This window comes from Ceratotherium simum, chromosome 4, assembly GCF_057802395.1.
Source record: "Ceratotherium simum simum isolate JZ-2026a chromosome 4, ASM5780239v1, whole genome shotgun sequence".
Taxonomy (NCBI): domain Eukaryota; kingdom Metazoa; phylum Chordata; class Mammalia; order Perissodactyla; family Rhinocerotidae; genus Ceratotherium; species Ceratotherium simum.
This window is the reverse complement of record NC_141903.1, coordinates 25,544,120-25,559,012: the sequence shown is the minus strand read 5'-3', so window position 1 is coordinate 25,559,012 and position 14,893 is coordinate 25,544,120.

The following is a 14,893-nucleotide window of genomic DNA, read 5'->3' as shown; positions in this document are numbered from 1 at the left end:
GGCGGATGGATGTGGGTGTTAACCTTGATCACTTGGGTAAGGTAGTGTCTGGCAGGTTTCTCCACTGTAGAGTTACAAAAATTTTTGTAACTATTTTTCCATTCTCATACTCTGTTCTTTGGAATTGAGTCACTAATTCCAGCTCTTACTTAAGGAGAGGGAAATTAGCCACACCTTTTGGAGGAGGTTATCAACATTTGCTTGGCTTTTCAGACTCTCACCCCCTACATGTTCATCTGGGAATTTGGCAAATGCACTGATGAGAAATTGCATGCGGAATGTTGGGCTCACTTCTCCGTGGTTCCTTTTTCTAGGATCTTGGCTCCTCAATTTCTGGTTGTCTATAACTAATTTTTTTTGTCCTGCTGTCCCAGTGAAACTGCTAGGCCATTGCTTTCTCTTTTGCCTTTTTGTTCTGCAATGAGAATCAGAAAATCAGAAAAGTACCAATTTAGGACTCACTTCAATATGTTTTCTTTTCCTCCTGCTTTCAAGTCAACGCTGCCTTGGTTGCTCCCCATTGCCTTCAAGCACCTGATTTTATTTTTGATCCAGTTTTTATAGTTGTTTTCAGTAGGAGGGTTTGTCAGATACAAATTACTTCTTCATAGCCAGGAGGCAACAGGGAGCTACTGTAGTGTTCCCACCACCCCCGCACTACTCTCCCGGCTCCCCTCAATTGGCTCACTTTTGGCCCATCTTTCTGCCTATCTCACCTTATGCTTTCTTCAGGGATCAACTGTTACTTTTCTGCTTCTATTCTTCCATCAAGCATTTTTTTCTTTTCTAGCTCTCACTTCTACTTTTACATGCAACCCATAGTCCATTTTTTACAGAGTAGCCAGAGTAATCTTTAACACATTAAATCATTGCATTGAATTCCCTTTGCACTAGAATGAAATACAATTCCTCACTCTGGACTTACATGATCAGCCCTGACCTCCCTCTCTGACCACACCTCATGCCACTCTCCCCTGACCTCACCAAGCTACAGGGTATTGTTCACTCTTGTCTTTGAGGCCAGATCTTCATACAGTTGGTTCTTCTTGTCATTCACATCTCAGTTAAAACGTTACTCCTCAACAAAGCCTTCCCTGACCATCCTCCTTGAAGTACCTCTCCCCCATCACTATCATTCATTTTGTTCTATTTTTCTTCATAGCAATTATCCTTATCTAAATTTTTTTTGCTCATTTTATGTATTGACTTTTTCATTTTAGAAGATAAGCAGCACAAAAATAGGAACTTTTTTCTTCTCCACTCTATGGCCAGTGCCTATAGTAGTTCTTGGCACATAGTGAGCATTAAATGAACGAATGAAATCCTACAAGACCTGTTTACTATGTGACACGCACTGTGCTTCATTCTTCTGATTACACTTTCTCATTAAATTATCACAATAACCATATGGAGTAGCGGCTACTATTGTCCCCATTTTACTGAAGAATAATGTTTAAGGCACAGAGAGATCAAGTGTGTTGTTCAGTTATAGCAGTTAACTAACTGGTGGTACTGGGATTTAGCCCCAAGCCTGCATTTTGAACCCCTAACATCATTTTTTTTAGACTTATGACCTGTAGTGTACACTTTAGGTTATTTGTTATAATTGATTAGGTTTTCTGTTAATTTTACATGTGGCAACTTCCCCTCAACTAAAGAATAGTTTCTTGGATGACAAAAATATGGCCTTATTGTGGAATTCCTTTTTGCATTTCCACCAGAAGAGTTTTAAGAATAGACATCTGCTATTTTTGCCCAACCAGCATCCATTGATCATTTCTTCTGGTAACAGCATCTGGATTTTCTTTGAGGAACACCCCTCACCTCACCCACTGTCAGTCCAGGTGGTTTGGGTGGGGTTAGTCTGAGAGCCAGGGGTGGGAGGGCCTAACACAGGACTGCTTAATCAATATACTCCAGTCCCAGAACATGGACTTGCTCGGGAATAAACATATGATCCAAATTTATCCAATCACAGTTTAATTAGACAGTGCTTTGAGGATGTAAATAGGAGAGCCTACCACCCCCTCCTCCACCAAAATGAAACAAAAAGGATGAAGCCAATACTGAGGAAATCAGAATCAAGAGTTAGAGAGAGCTGAGAGCCAGGTTCCCGGTGACATTGTTTGAGCACTCGCATCCAGCCAGCCTCAAACCGTGATCTCCTCCGGCCTTTTTAGTTAATGGGCAAATTAATTTATTTTGTGCTTAAGCCAGTTTTAGTTGGATTTCTCTTCCCTTTACACCTGAAAGAGCCCTGATTCACATAGTGCTCCATAAAGGCCGTTTGATGGTTGATTGACTCTGTGGACATGCAACTTGTACCTAACCCTAGAGTGTATCTGTGTAGCCTGATTAGAGGCAAAAGGGTGTCTCGTGTGACCTTGTAGAGAATCTCCCCATGCACCCCCCTTTTCTCTCTGCTTTGGGCCCTTGACTCTTCATGAGATCGGGCTCTCCTTTCTCAGGTGGTGGTAATAATGAGCCAGATGGAGTGGTTGTTGACGCTTCGATATCAATTAGTGAGGCTCTAACTGCAAGAAAAGCTCTCAGACATGTCCTAAGTGTCTTAATCTCTCGGTAGGCCTTCCCCTCTAAAGGCTTAGGTGGGCGATAATATGATTGAGCTGTTAATCCTTTCTTTGATCACGCCTTATAGGATTCTTCTGGAATGAGATGGTGCCAAGCTACTGAGGCTGTTGGGTTGCCGTGGCTCACACTTAGGCCGTGTTACTTCGCTCTGGCGTTTCGGTTTTCTTTCTTCTCCTGCTTGTGCTGGAACAGAAGCCCCTCAATGGGGCTCTCACCAAAACATGTGTCTTCTGATTCCTCCAGCTCTCATCAAACTGTGGAAGGGTCAGAGTAACCTTCAAATAGGAAAATAGGGTCTAACAATTCCTTGCACACCCAGGGTGCTTTTCTCTCATTATCGTCTTATTTCAAAACCCTTACACCTGATCCTTATGGCAACTTGGGGATAGTCAGGGCAGGTGTTATTAGTTTCATTTTACAGATGAAGAAAATGAGGTGCAGAGAGAGACAGCTACAGTGTAGCAGATCCATCCCCAGTCCAGTGCTCTCATTATTGTACCGCCCCATGACCCTCTGACGCTCAGTTCTTTGCAACAGCAGATGGTCAATAATACTTCTTATTCTTCAAGACCAGGCTAGAAAAGCATCTCCTGTGTGTCACCTTCATATATGACCCAGCTGGAAAAGATCTCTTCTCTGAACCTGCACTCCTTCAGGTATTCTTATGGTTTTGTACTTTTCTACTTTGTAGTATAATCATTTGTGTATATTTTATCTTCTTTCCTAGAATTTAAGCTCCATAGTCCCCTCAGCACATAGATAGCAGAGTGTTTGATCAGTCGTAGGTATTAAGGCAGTGTTTATTGAGAGTGTGAACAAGTAAATAAATGCCTTAATATATATATTTTTTGCAGGGGTTGGAGGAGGTGGGGCTGGTATATCTGAAGGGACTAGAATTGTTTCCAAAGTACTTAGAGGACTGTTAGGTGGAAGAAGGGTTGAATTTGTTCTGTGCCATCGCAGAGGGCATAAATAAGACCAGTAGGTAAACATTTCAGGGAGACATATTTCAGCTCAATATAGGATTTCCTGTAGTGAAGGCTCTTAAAAGGTGAAGTGGCTGTCTTATAAGATAGTTAAAGCCTGTGTCATTGAATGTATGAAAGCAGTTATTGGGTGACCACAAGGATAGTGCAGAGGAGATTCAAGCATCTCCAGGACTGGGCTTCTAGGCTCCCTTCCTACTCACACAGTAGTATTTCAGAGATCTTCAGTATAGTTGGCTATGGAATGCTCTTGGGAGCAAAGCTTATACTTAAGAGGTAAATTGTCAGTCATTTGATAGACACATAGGCAGTGGTTACAATGACTAAGAATGTGGGCTCCGGGATTCAAATTCTGGCTCCCCTACTTATTAATGTGTGACGTTGGCAAAGTTACTTAACATCTCCGAACCTTAGTTTCCTTATCTAAGGTGAGGATAACAATACTTACCTCCCTGGGATGTTGTGTAGTCATGCATAAAGAGCACTTAGCACTTAGCCTGGCACAGAGAAAATGCCCACTTATTATTACTGTTGTCATTATCACCACCACTCTCTCTCTTCCACCATGATCCCTAGCCTGTGTTTGTGTCCTGCACTTCCTGAGGCTGTCGCCATCCCTCCTCCTGGTGGCATCTCAGGCCTCAGGCAGAAGAGGTCCAGGTGGGTTCCCCAGAGACCCTAGATCTTGTGCCTCTGAGCAGTCAGTTGACAGCTGACTGTGAGACTGGAGATCTGTGACTTGGAGGCCTCCGGCCACTTTCCAAAGCCAACAATGCAAGGTAAAAACAAAATATCGTCTCTCCAATCTCTTCCGGGATCCTGGCTGCCAGCATTCATTAAAGGCAGTTTTCTCCTGAATTTCAGAAGCAAGGAGTCCTTTTTTGTTTTAAAAGCTTAGAGTCTAGCATTGGATTTCCAAAAGGCTGACGGCCATTTCTTCAGTTCCCCCACAAATCCCTGACCTGAATTTCCGGTGTCTGGGTTATTAGTGCATCAACAAAACATGTGATCTGGAAATAGAAAATCCATTCTTGTCCTTCGGTCATTTAGAGAATGGCAAGAGGAGATCTCAAGTTCCCAGTCCACCCCTGAGTTGAGAGCAAAGTTGCTCCCAGAGTAATTCTCTGTCCTGCAAGATTTGAGATTTAAGAAAGGTGGAACAAAATTGACTCAAAGACTCTCTTACATAAATTTTTCTTTTATTTAAGCTCCTTGAGAAGAAATTATTACATATGGTAGGTTCTTAGTAAATGTGTTTTATTTACTTAATATTGTCTCCATTTTAAAAGAAGAATGAGGTAGTGTTATGACTTCTGCTTTAAAGATAGAGAAACACAAAGGCACAGTAGCTCACTCCACTCAGCTAGCAAGGGATAGAGTTGAGACTCTAAGGCAGATCTGTCTGACTCCAAAGCTTGGACCAAAGCTTTATGGTGAATCATGCTGTCTTCTGTTAGGAGGTCTGTAGGAAAGGATTTATTATTTATACAATAAATTTAACAAATTAACAAAACATAGTTGTAGAAATGTCAGTCATGATAACATACACGTACAATGAGCTAATGTGTACATCTTCACACTTAGCACTCAGGCCAGCCCTGAGAGGCTAACGTTCATATCCCTGATCTATAGATAGGAAGAACAGACTCCAGGAGGTTAAGGAGTTTGCCCAAGGTAGCAAACTAGCCCATGGAAGCAAAGCTAGGATGCAAACCCTGCTTCTTGAACAATTGGGTGATGCATTTTCCATCACATCACAGTAGTAGCCCTACAAGAAATAAATTTAAAAAACCATTCTCAAAATATAGCTTCTATAATTATTTTCAAAGTATTTTAAGGAATCTTCTCGGAGTCTCTCAGTGATGCAGCAAGCTTGGCAGGGCAGGCTTTCGGTACCCTGTTTTAGTAGTGACAGGCCTAAGGCTGGGAGGTTTGCCTAACATCAAACAAGGAGACCAATGAGCTCGATGGGTTAGCGCCAGCTCTTCTCGCTTACATGAAACCCACCTTTGGTTCTCCTCCATTTCATTTTTTGTCTTGCCCCACCTTCCCAATTCCTTGAGTCGTTCAGTTTCTTTTGACCCTGCAGAGTCTCCAGTCTGGTGCTTCCTTGGGTCTCCCCTTCCCAGTGATTCATTCAGTCAACACATTGTACTCCAGGTAGTCGCCAAGGAAAGAGTTGACCTGAAAACTAGTTATCCTGCTTTACCACCCACTTCCCCTCTCCTAATTGCTCTCTCCAACCCCATTTACTGGGACCTATCCTACCCCTCAGGGACCTCAGAGTTCATTAACAAACTGTTGTATAGATGTTTATTGTAACCTAAAGTGTTCTCCTTGTGTAACAGAGGTCAGCGAGAGGGTTGGGAAGGTCAGTGACAAGTTCTTAGAGACAAGAGAGCTTGGTACTGAGATTAAGAGATGGGTCTTTGGAGTCAGATAATATGTTCAGGTGTCTGCTGGGTCCCTTGTTAGCTGTGTGACTTGAGGCAAGTTGATTAACTCTTTTCAGCCTTGTTTCCTAATCTGTTAAATGTGCCTAATTTATAGGGTTATCGTGAAGATCACAGGAGATAATTAATATAAACTGTTTAGTACAAGGCATGTGCACTTTTATTATTATATTAATGCTGAATAAATGGTAGCACCATTAATTGGGTAGATAAGACTTACATAAATAAAGTAATTCAAATACCAAGCAGGAACTGTATTTTAACGACTGCAGAATCCCCAGAGCCTATTTGAGGGCCTGGCATAAAGTCAAGGTTCTAGGTCTATAGCTGTGGGTACCACCTATTGAATTCTTTTCTTGCTCCAGGCATGTGCTAAGAGCTTAGCATGCATTATGTCCTTTAATCCTCCCAACAACTCCTGAAGAAGGCATTCAGGCTCTCTTACAGGTGTTACAGATGATGAAGCTGAGACTTGGAGAGTTTAAGTGACTCACCCACTATCACGTGGGCTGCTCTAAAGACTAGCGGAGTCAGGGTTTGAAGCCAGTTATATCTGACTCCCAAGCTTGGCTCACATGCTTACTCTGAGTGATTAATTCATTCAGGCAACATTTTTTGAAAATCTCCACTGGGGGAGATACTGGATCTAGTGCTGGGAACGCAGTGGGGAAGGTGGCATAATCCCTGCCCACAAGGAATTCATTGTCTGGGAAACACAATTCTATAACATGGGGAGGGGAGCATGAATGCCATGAAGAGGGCAGTATGGGGCCATGGGACACACCAGAGGGACTTGCTGTCTCTTGGAGGAGGTGGACTTCAAACTTTGGAGATGGGTAAATGGTAGATCAATGGGAGGAGGGCATTCTAGAGAGTAAGCTTAGCTGGAGCCAGGGGTGGGGCAGAACTCCCTTGGAAGATGGCCTGTGGGTCTCAGCAGAGGGTATGAAGGTGAGCAGCGGGGAATAAAGCTGGAGAGAAGAGTGAAGACCAAACTGCAAAAGCACTGAAGAGCAGTGCAGGGAGGGTGACAGTAAGGCACGTGAAGTTGAATTAGAAATGAACACAGACTTGGGTATGTGGGAACTCACATACTCAGAAAGTGTTTGCTAGAACATGGGAAAGCCACAATGAATTTGTAGCATTTTTGTTTTTTATGAGACAATGTTCCATGCCAGAGGAGGAAGCTGTCAATTTTAGGTAGGTGGGCAGGGTCAGGAGAGGTAGTTTTAGGTAGTGGAAGATTTGGGATCATCTCAGATCAGACACTGGGACCCAGATGTCTTGTCCCACTTCTCTCCCAGGAAAGTGTGAGCACGGAATGAGACAAGGTGAGCTCTCTGTAAGCCTCAAAACCCTGTGTTCACAGACGGAGTGACTATCACGAAGGAGATGCAAGGATGGGCCTGTTTCTCTGAAGATTCTGCCAGGGACCAGTCCTGCTGCCTCCATAGAGCTCTGTGGAGAGGCCCTGCTGGCATTTTCTGCAGCTGCATTGCAGCCATTGCCTTACACTGTTATTCCAGTGACTGATCGTAAGGTTATCGAGTTATCAAACACTCTGGGAGCACTGCAGGTAGGAGGCAGCTCCCGCAAACTGCATTTGCTTCTCTGTGATTACATTGCAGGCTATAAAGGAAGACATTTCCTATACTTGTGTATGGGTTTCCAAATGAAGGTGAGAGTAAGCAACTGAGCATATGATGCTCTATTCTTTCTTTTATTTTGAAAATTACAATCAAGGCTGTTCTGTTCCCATTCCTGTACCAGTTCTGTGTGGTGTTATATAGTTGGTAGCTCTGGAGAACTGGCCTTGAATTCGTGTGCTATGTGTGGGGTCAGAGCGGGGCAGTGGGGTCCAGCATTGAGAGTGCTTGATTTGGAATCAGAGTTCCTTACTATAGTTACCAAAAGGAGTTCACTCCAATTAATTTTCCTGTCATACCTCCTCCATAACTTTGGCTGGAATTAGAGCAACTCAGTGTGGTCAATGCCAGTCTCTCATGATGACGGGGGAGAATGTATGTCATGGGTTAAGAGAACAGAAGAACAATCATCAAGACTTAAATCATGCAGCTTAGTGGATTGAAATATTTTGAAGCCAGGAATACACGAGGATAAATGTGAAATGGGTTCCCAGTGGTACAAACTCAAGAGTCACCAGTCCTAATTATTTTCTCTATCCCCATGGGCCTTCTCTAGAGACCCAGGTCCACATCTCCTTATCTCCCTCACACAGAAGGGCCTAAAAATATAACCTTGAGCATCCACTGACTTGGGGAACTCTTGAGAAAACAAGAAGAGTCATATCTGAAGCCTGTGGCATGGTGTCCCAGGCCATTCACAATTTAGAAGCCACATTTCTTTTTAGCCTCATCTCCATTCACTACTTTATTTGATCAGTCTAGCACGCTCTTCCTGAATTTTATGTCTAATGGAATCCTAGACATTATTCAAAGTCCTGCTGAAAGGCCACGTCCTCCTTGATGTTTTTTCCTGCACTTGTCCAGATGTTTCTCTCCTGCTTGTACAAAGCTGTGGCACTTTGCCTGTGTTATAGCAGCTCCCAGAACGTGGGCTTCACAGGCCTGGTGGCTGGGGAGATGGTTTTACATAAACAAAGACGTGGAATTGAAGTGCATGGTGAGAAAGTTATTCCCTTTTCAGTACTTCTGATTACATCAAGAAGAAGGTCTCATGTTGGTGCTGCTATGACTTGAACACCTTTATGCCACTTGCCAGTGTCTTTTTTTCAGATAAAGGCAGAGGGCAGAGCAGGCCTCAGGCCCAGAATCTTCCACAGGTGGTTGTAGGTAGCTAGAATTTTATAGCACTCATTTAATTATATTGCTTTTATTTATGTTCATCTTCTATTTTTGGTGAGCAATAGGGGTTTTCTACTTATTAAAGCACGATAACATTAAAAAAGAAACTTAAGTCAAAAAGTGAGTTGGTGGGGGAAAAAAGGATTAAATAACAGAAGTTTCCCCCAGATATGGCAAGTATATTGGAAGTTGTACCCCAGTGATTGAAATTTAACTGAAACGAGTTCTCTAGGAGTAGAGTTGGTTATGCCTCCTTTCTCTTAAGTCTGTAAGGTCAGGGCCTATGCCTCATTCATCTCTGAGATATTCTAGAATAGGAGTTGGCAAATACCATCCACAGGCCCAATCTGGCCTGCTGCCTATTTTTTGTATGGCTCACCTAGGAATGGTTCTTACATTTTTAAAAAGGTGAAAAAAATCAAAAGAATAATATTTCATGAACATGAGAATTACATGAAATTCAAATTCAGTGTCAATAAATAAAATTCTATTGTAAACATAGCCATACCTGTTTATTTATGTTTCATCTGTGGATGCTTTCACTCCATAGAGGCAGAGTTGAGTAGTTGTGAAAGAGACTGCACAGCTCACAAGCATAAAATATTTACTATCGGGTCCTTTACAGAAAGAGTTTGCTGACTCCTGTTCTAGAGGGGCATTGGGCTTGGAGTCAGGTGGCCTGGGGTTGACCCACGGCACTCCCACTCCGTCACTGGGTGACCTTGGGCAGTCAAGTCCTCTCGCCGAGATTCAGTTTTCCCTTTATAAAATGGAGCTAATAATAGTACCTACCTCACAGGGCTGTTGTGAGGCCTGGATGAGTGTGAATCTACTTCATAAACGTGAAAGCACTATAAAAATATGAGAGATTTTTATTAACCTTGATAGTTCTAACTTTTGCTTTGTGAAAGACAGTGTGTACTCATAAATACAGGCTCCAGTTCCTCATATTTTCTAATGGAATCTGGAGGTCTATTTTTTTTTTTTTTGCGAGGAAGATTAGCCCTGAGCTAACATCCTATGCCAATCCTCCTCTTTTTTTGCTGAGGAAGATTGGCCCTGGGCTAACATCCGTGCCCATCTTCCTCTGCTTTATGTGGGACGCCGCCACAGCATGGCTTGACAAGGGGTGCATGGGTGTGCACCCGGGGATCCGAACGTGCGGACCCCCGGCCTCCGAAGTGGAGCGCGCACTTAACCGCTGCGCCACTGGCCGGCCCCTGGAGGTCTATTTTTAAGCAAAGGATAGATTATTCCTTCCTTTTTTTTTATGCTTCTAACATTCATTATTTTGCTATTTTCTACTGTTTTAGTTTTTTTTTTTGCTCACTGGTATTTAAGAAGAACTTCCCCTCCAACCCCCATTTTTTGAACTTCCTCATCTTGGCCATTGTAATCAATTCTACCCCAACCCCAGGGTTCTTCCTCCAAAACAAATTGTACTTAAGGAAATACTATCAGATCAGAAGCAAGAAAGTATTTCTATTTAGCATTGTCCTAGATCTGCTGTGTGCTATAAGAACATGCTTAACTTCTCTTTGCCTTCCAGATAGAATTTACTCAGGTCAGGCAGGGATATTTGCATGAAATTTCGTGTGTCTGTATGTGCGTGTGTGTGTATAGGAAAAAGTACTTGGATAAAAGATGCTGAAAGAAGTTATTTGGCATTTATTGAGCATTTACTATGTGCTGGGCACTGTGCTAAAGCGTTTTACACTCATTGTCTTGTTTAATCCTCTCAATAATATTAAGAGGGAGATAAAGTAATTATGCCTACTTAATATGTCTACTAAATAGTCTGGGAAATTGAGGCTGAGGATTGAAGTCACTTGCCCAAGATGTCCTAGCAGGAAAAGGATGGTGCCGGGATTCATTTCCATGTCTGACTACACTAGAGCCAGGAGGCTTGGTAGACATATTGCTACCTGTGCCTGGCAAGCTTCCTTGACCCTGGTTTGTACTCCCAGTGTCGTGAGGATTCCCCCCCAGTCCTTATGCAGTTGCCTGTGTGGTCCTCTGTCTACTGGCCTAGAAGCCTGAGGAAGGCGGGGACCTAGCCCTTCCTGTTCATTGCTGTGTCATGGCACCTGGCATAGGACTGGTAAAGAGTGGGCGCCTGCAAATGTTTATTAAAGGGATGGATGAAGAAATGAGTATCATGAGCATTTATCTAGCTCAGAGCATTCACCTAGAATCTAGGGAAAAGGAAAATGATATACTTATACTTCTTGCCAGCCACAAGTCTTTTCTTTTGGGAAAAGAAAAGAAAAAGGAAGTGGGAGAGCCCAAGTGTTCATTTCAATCGGAAAAACAGGCAACAAGATATACTATTTAATTTGAGACAGGAGGAAAAAAGTTGCACGCCATGTCTTTCTTTCCAAGTAATCCACTGTTTCTCCAATTTTAGTCTTTTGTGTTCTATCTTTATGATCGTTGCCATGTCTGTGAACCAGCTATAATATTATTTACTTAATATTTAAAAAAAAACCAGCTCCCTTTAAAAATCATACATATATTTATTTTGAAAGAATCTTTATAACACTACAATAAATGGGAAGCCATTACCACTTGCTTTAGAAAGTAGGTGATGTGAAAATTAATATAACAAAAATAGAAAAAGTAATTACATTCTAGTAGATACTGTTGTCAGCTAAAGGACTTGAGCCAGGGCCTGCCTTTCTGTTGGGAAGGCTGATTAGGACGTGGTAGAACAGTGTTAAAGACACACTAGCTCCACGCTGAGGCTCTCTTCTTCATAATCAGGAGAATTTAAAGAGAGCTGGAGGGGAAATGACTTTCTCACTAAATGACTCAGTGTGATTTAATGTTGTGTCTGCGTCTTACCTAAAATCATCTCCTGTCCCATGTAAAGCCGGTGTTACACTGATTGGAAAATGCTGAATCGGTGGAAGTAGGCCTTTTTGCTCCTTGGGTGTGGTATCTTAGACAATTCTACTAAAAGCTCTCTCCCTGCTGAAAAGATACGGGGTGGTTTATTTCTTCCTGTCTCTACTCACAGCTCTGTTCCCAAGGGAGGGAAGAGAACAGAAGGCAAGCTGCCAATGGTCAGGGCCCTTCCATCCAGAGCCACCTATGCTCCAAGTCTTCAGAGGCTCATCCGAGGCCACGCCGGAGGGCCTGGAGGCCGTCGGCAGTCCCAGGCTGGATCCAGGGGTCTGGGACCCTCTGCAAACAAAGCAGATCTACTTTAAGTCATCTCTTCAGCCTAGAACATTTTATTGTAATGAAATCTCTCTCCTGCCCCAGTTCACTCACTGTAAAAACCAACATAATTTATCTTCTGGAGGGAAGGGTGCAGGCTTCAGCTTGGTTCTTTTTTTTTTTTTTTTTTTTTTGGCTCAAGTAATAGCTCAGCCTAAGTCACTTGAAGAAAAAGGGGGGGGGGGAAGCTTAGAGAAGGTTACCAAATTGCAAGTTTAGAAATAAAAATCAACTTGGGCATTGTCTCAAATGTTGGGGTGAAGATTGCTTTAGTATTCTCGAGAGGCAGGAAAGGAGGTTTCCACGTCAGTATTTTGTTTGCCCTATTTCTGTTGGAATCACAGACTTTTAAAATTTTACAAGTCTTAGGATCAGGGGATCTTGGAATTCTGCACGTTCCCTTAGAGGGAGGGTGGGAACTAATATTCATGGAGCACCTATGTGCCTGGCAGGGTGCAGGACATGCCCTCCAGTGTTATCTGAACCCCAAATATAACCCAAAGAGGCAGAGGAAGGTTCAGCCACATTTTACAAATCGGGAACATTTCAGCCAAGGTCATACAGCCTCTAAATAGCAGAGCCAGGACTGAACTGCATTATCCTGATTCTAAAACCTATACTGTTTGTACTGCTGCCCTCCAAGAATCATGCGACTAGAACCCAAGATTTGGAGGGGACTTTGAGGCCTCTATTTAGTTTTCTCCCCACATAGGATCTGCCAACGGGTCCCCATCAGATTCAGCCTTCACTTGACTCCTTGTCCTGTGGAGCCGACTCATTCCATTGACAAAAGACATTCATTGTTAGTGGGCTTTCACTGAAGTAAGAATTGCCTTCCTTCTCAGCTTTCCCCAAAGACCTCCTTGTTCTCCATGAACATCTCATCAAAGACTCTGGGGGAGTGGGGGTTATCATTCCTAGCTTCCCCGGCAAAGGGACCCCAGGAGACTGGGCATTTAAGAATCTCATTTTGTGTAAAGACAGACCAAGATATGATTGTTTTCCTTTCAAACCCGTAAACCCTATAGGATTTATTCCATTCTTTTCCTGCTGCTAGGATTTTTAAAAAGTATTTCCCTGACCAAGGAAGCTGTTCATTACAGAGTAGATGAGAGGAGTACAAGGTGATTTATTTAGGCCGTGCAGGGGCTAAAGGCCTATGTTAGGTTAGGTCAAAGGTGCCCACTTGCTGGGACCAGCAAACAGCTTGGCCAAGACACCAAGAAATCACAGGCCTCTCATTAAGGCTCTGTGCAGATGGTGGCACCCAATCTTCTTGCGTGTGGCGTATCTGTCTGCAGAGGCTAGGGACATGCTGGGGCAGAGGCCAGATGGCTGGGATTTCCCAGGCCGCCTGTCCAGTGAGTGATGGTCCCTGTTTGGGGCTATGGGGTGCTGCAGAGGATGTGTCTGGTGAAGAAAGGCTAAAAGGATGTGTCTGGGTTTAGGTCTTTGTGCTGATTTACTCTGTTGTCTTGGTCAAGACCTTCCTCTTTCTGGGCCTTAGTTTTATTTTCTCTAAGGAGGGAATGAGAGCACTGGCTCTTCCAGATCATACGGTCCCTGAAAAAGAGAAACACACACACCAAGTCTCCATCCTTCATCAGATACTTAGAATGTGCAGCCCTGGGCAGCACAGCAGCTTCACGCCTTCCACCACAGTGAACAGAATCATCAGCCTTTGCTCTCCTGGGACCTGTCACCTCCTCTTTCCTGGATCCTGATTATTGGCTTCAATTTCATGGCCACAACCTGGTCTCCTCCCTGGTCCCTGGTAATGCCATAACTGTGGTTCTTTGGTACTGGCCATGCCACCTCTGGGAGATGTTCTGGTGTCGGTTGTAACACTTTCTTATAAGCCCAGCTGGGGGGTCTGTCAGACCTGGGGTCCTGGAATGATCGCGTAATGGGTGTGTTGCTTTGGCAAGTCTCCTAACCTAACAGGTTTGTTGCCCTTCTATAAGCTTCCTCTCCTTTTACATTTGAGGGTTTTTATAAGCCTGGATATAAGATGACAAATGAGGAGGCTGTTTGTAAAGCAGCGTGGAAACATGAGGCAGTGCCGTGGGGTGGTTAGGGGTGAGGAGATGGCTGGGACTCATTGCCTGTGGCTGTGTCCTGTGTCTTCTGAGCTTGTGACCTGGGACAAGTTACCTAAGCTTACTGATGGAGGAAGAGGGTTTCCTGCTTATCTCACGGGGCTGTTGTAAGGATTACGTTTTACATCCATTAAGCATTGAGGACCGAGACTGACACAGATCTAGAATTGAATAAAAACTATTATTGCTGTGACTGTATTCATATTTTTATTACTGTTAGTGTGGGCTGCAAACTGTGTAGACAGGGAACTTCAAGTGGGGGCAGAGAGGGATGAATCAGCGAGACTTCCTGGAAGGGGGTGCTTTAAGTGGCCCTTGGAGCCTGGCTGGCGGAAATGCTAGGCAAAGCGAAGGGCGAAGGCAAATGCCCCAAAATGGAAATGTTGGCGAGAGTTAGATGCCCTAGAGGGGAGGCTAGCTCTGAAATACTACGTTGTTGAATGTGTCTCTTCTTCTGAGCCCACCTGTGTGTGTGGGGGGTGCCTTTTTGTTTTAGTTGGGCCCAGGCTCTCCCTGACCCTGTTTCGGGGGAAATGTGGAGAAAGAAGAGAGCTAGGGCTTCTCATTCAGGCAGACCTGGGATTGAATCCTGGCTCTGCTCCTCCCTGACAGAGGGACTTTAAGCTAAGTTAGTTAACCCCCTTGAGTCTCAGTTTTCTCACATGCAGGGATATTGAGAAAGGATTTAAATGAAGAGATCTCTTTTTCTCTCCGTT